Raw genomic sequence first — 4,708 nt, forward strand, 5'->3', positions numbered from 1 at the left:
AAGAAATTCTTTACAATGAGGGTGGTGAAACACTGGAACAGGTTGTCCAGAGAGGTAGTGGAGGCCCCATCCCTGGAAACATTCAAGGCCAGGTTGGACGGGGCTCTGAGCAACCTGATCTAGTTAGCAGTGTCCCTTCTCCTGCAGGGGGGTTGGACTAGATGACCTTTAGGGGTCCCTTCCAACCCAAAACATTCTATGAGTCTATCATTCTATGGCATACCTAAAGAATTACAGATACAAATATTAGCCCAGTGTTATTTGCAAGCCATTTAAAAGGTGGTTTCATTCCTGTTCTGATTCAGATAGAAAAACCTTTCCTTTTATTTCTTAACTGAATTGAAAAGAGTCATAAAGGTACTAAAACATCAGCCTTGTGGGAAGGGGGCATGGGATGGTGGAGCAGATCAGCAGAGTGAATCAGTGTCATACAAGGAAACTAAACACTGAATTAGCATTTTATACCCCAAAGTTTTGAGTGCTGCAGCAGCCTGCAAAAAAGAATAAACTATAACTTTATGGAGGGCTCATAAATTGTTGTTACATTCATTATATACAGTCCTTTGTCAGAAGTACTGTTGTTAAGAAATATAAAAAGAAGGTCTGTCAAGAGTTACGTATGAAGGTACTCTGTAAGCACAAATGAACTTTTACACTTCATCCTATAATGAAAAAAGGGAATCACAGCATTAAGATCCCTACACAGGAATACAGACTGCAAAACATGAAACAGTCCCCCCACTGAACTGATGAGGACATCATGTACTAAGTAGAAGCACTACAGCCAATCTCAGGCAATGTGCTCAAGAAAATGTGAAAATATTGGAAATGTCCATAGGAAAGCACTGAGGTCTAGAAAATATGAAAAAATTCAAAGAAAATACTAGGACAGTTTAACCACAGAAAAGGGAGGGAAAACAAACTAGAGAGAACACCACTTTCTTCTTTGTGGTGTATAGGACAATTAATCTCAAATTAAGGATAATGAAGCATTGGAATATAACACCTGGCAACTTACAGAATTTCCAACACTGGTGGTCTTTAGAACAAGTTAGACAATCAACTGTCAACAATAACAAGCATTACTGTCCCCTTCTTCTAGGACATGGCTTAGTTTAGCGGTTTTAAATATGTGTATCTTGTAAGACCCCTTGGTGAAGGGGATTTGGTTGACTATTCCTAAAAGATCTGCAAAATATAATAAGGGGGAAAAATAACTGAAAAAAAAATCAAATTCACCATATTCTATAAATGCTTGCAAGACTTCTCTCTCTCATCTTCTAGCCATGAAAAACTCACAATCTCTTATGTAAGACTCCTCGCAGCGCTGAAGGATTGTGTGTGAACCCTGTTTTCCTGCAGGCCTTTGCTTGACCATTACCAGAGTCAATGGATGTTTCTTATTAGGGCAGACAGAAGTGCAGATGAAACAAGCAATGCCTGCTTCCTCCCTGCAGTTCTTTGTCTGTACTGGTGAATCCACGCACGGAGCATGGAGGTGGCCGTCATCAGCACCCAAAAAATACCATCACCTCCAGTCAAGCAGGGAAAAAGCACTAGACAGTAAGTAGTAATTTGGCATCTAATGTTCCCCCACTGCAAAAGTATAATTCTAAGCATTACAAAAAGATGAAAGTCTGATGATTCTCAACAATTCTAAGTTACTAAAAGCAGTAGGAAACTTGGATTCACACTACCAGTATGAAGCAAAGGACAAAACCTCATAACAGTTACAAAAACCTCAGAAGAGAACAAGGCAACGTGATGCACATTATGTTTGGATGGACATCAGACTGACTCCAGTTAATATTAAGAAGGGATGCCAAGATTGGCATTATAAAATACTTTAACTAATCTTCACTACAGTGGGAAATAAATATGCTTATCTGTGGAAATACCACCAAGAAACAGTGCTTGCAGTTCATAAAACAAGAACACAGCAAACATAGAACAGGAAAGACTGTTGCCAGTCCAGCTGCCACTGTGAATATGAAAGCTCTTAAATAATTTTTGTTCCAACTACTATCCTACCAGAAGCTGAAAGCCCCCACAAATCACAGAAGACCTACTGCTACTGCTTTGCTACTGCCTGAGACACAGAAGTAGCAAGGCCAAAACAAAAAAGAACCAAGTTTGATTCAGTACTTGACACAAACAGTATTTCGGCATAGACAGCATTATTCTGGAAGAAACGTCTGAAAGCATTTGTGGTCATGTTTTAGTCCATGCTGTACTTAACTCTAACTGCAGAGACAAGTAAGGAGTGTACAGGTGTTGCAAATTGACTTCTTGAGAAATGATCATCAGAGTGAAGCCACCAGGGGGAAAAGCAGTTACTGACAGTCATTGCAGAAGTTCCAGCATGGACAGGAGTAGCCACAGAAGTTACAGAAAGCGGTGCACATTCAAAAATAAGGCTTTGCCAGTTTTGTTGTCCGCAGTAGCTATAAAAGTTCCAACTATAAAAGGATTCTGGATAATGCCATGTAAAACATTGGTTTCTCTTTGGAGCTTGCAGTTGTTAAAAGAAGATGTATTGAATTATACTAACTGGAATTTAGTACCAAAGCCTATACAGATTCCAGTTTGATGGCACATCATCCTTATATTAAGGGATTATTTTAGCTGCGGGTTATAATACAACATTCATGCATAAAATGCTACAACTCACTTTGATGACCTTCACCACCCTTTAGTTCAGTTTCATTCTCCAGGTATATACTGATACTGTGGCAGCTTAATTGTCCTGAGTTTTAAATTGTTTTCTAATTCCCAAGGCTATATAAATACAGCTGAAAGCTAAAACCATTCCTAGCCCCAAGCCTGTTCATTTAACTCTTGCTTATGATAGATACCTTTCTGGGGACAGTGGGTCCACTAGTTAGCACGTTTAATTCCTGAAAACTGTACTCAAGCATGTACACTGCATGTCCAATATTCACTTTTTCTCCCCTCAACTCCCTGTCTAATCTTCCTTCCAAGGATCAGAGAGACTGAAACATCCTCCAGCACTCTCCCCTCCCCCCCCCAAAAAAAATACAAGTTTAGTAGCATTTTCTAGACTTCAGTAGCATTTCACACTCTTCTTTTTTTCCTGTTGGCAAGAGGCAGGGGTAGAAGAAGCAAGACTTCTACAAAACAAAGCAAACAAAAAATGCTACTCACGTTCCTTGCTCTCTCGTATCTCAACCTCTTTCAGCTCAAGTTCCTAAAACAGATGTTAGTGCCTCCTGCTTCAACCTTTCCAGGGATAGTTAAGATTAGTGGGTTTGTCTTCCCCTTCAATGGACACAAAAGGCTTGCTGGGCCTCTGGGCTACATCCTATTTAAGGATCAACACCCATGATGTTCAACACTGATGGCCTTATCATATCTTCCAGACACAGTTAGTTCTTTAATGTCAAGTTCTTGCTTCAAAGTAAGTGTTCACACAGACTCATTAAAGACCACAGTGAAAAGAAAATCCAGAAATATAATGCCCAGGACAGTAAAAGTCAATTGACAGATATAGCTAGCTTTCAGTCAGACCACATTAAATCTGCTGAACTCAATTCCAACAGCCAATTTTATGTCTTTGATAGATGCAACCATACGAATTCCTTACATAAGAAAATCCATGCAAACAATGTTTTACCTTTAAGCAACAAAACACAACTAATTCCACAGTACTATCTTCAGTATGTTTGCACACACCTGTGGCAATCCACAATTCTGGATCAAGTGATGGTTCAATTGATTTTAATCCAGTCAAATTAAGTCCTTGCACAGTATGCAAGGACTATCAAAAAAAATGGTGCCTGACCAAACTTTGGGGTTTTCTTGAACTTTCTGGAATAAGTATTTTGTGAGACAATGGGTGGGAAAGGAAGGGAAAAGCTGCTGATTAATATTGAGAGTCTGTTGAAGGCTAACTCAGATGTTTACAATGGTTTGATAAACAATATGAGAACATTTAATCATCTGTAATCAGAAAAACCATACTTAGCACTTTATTACAAGGGTATCCTGGAGCAAGCAGGCCTGGATAGGACAACTAACCAAGATGTTTTGAAAAACATCCAAAACTTGGCAAGTAAGCCCAAGATCCATGTACCCTCAGCTGAACTACCCTCATTATAACACTAAAAATCACAGCCCCAGGCCAAAGGACCCTTGTTCAGGTGAAGATCCTTTCCCACAGAACAGGTAGTACAAAGAAAGGACACTGTAGCTTTCAGTGAATGCCAGGCTCACAAGAACCATTAAGAAATGAAAGTGATTAAGCATGATTGCAAAAGAACTGGTAACTGTTGCTCTGAGTTTGAAATGCTGCTGTATGTTAACCAAGGTGTGCTACCTTGTTGTAGTCATCACCTAGCACCCATCTCTGTGCAGAAATGAGATAAGCAAGCAATGTCTCTCCTGAGTGTGTGACAATTGGCTTATTGCACACTGGGACACGAATCCAATTTTCAGATCAGGTCCAACCAGAGAAGCTAGAAATAAGAGTTCTTCCATGTAATTGTCTCCTTTACCACTTAGTCCCTATGTGATGGGCTTCAGACATTACACTTAAGGGTGCTTCCCCACTGTTTCTCTATTAAACATATTCTAGATATTTCAAGCTGTGTACCCACAGAATCATAGAATGTTTTGGTTTGGAAGGGACCCCTAGAGGTCATCTAGTCCAAAAAGGACTACTTTGAACTTTTGTGCTGTTAGCATTTCA

This window comes from Egretta garzetta, unplaced genomic scaffold (assembly GCF_000687185.1).
Source record: "Egretta garzetta isolate BGI_Z169 unplaced genomic scaffold, ASM68718v1 scaffold271, whole genome shotgun sequence".
Taxonomy (NCBI): domain Eukaryota; kingdom Metazoa; phylum Chordata; class Aves; order Pelecaniformes; family Ardeidae; genus Egretta; species Egretta garzetta.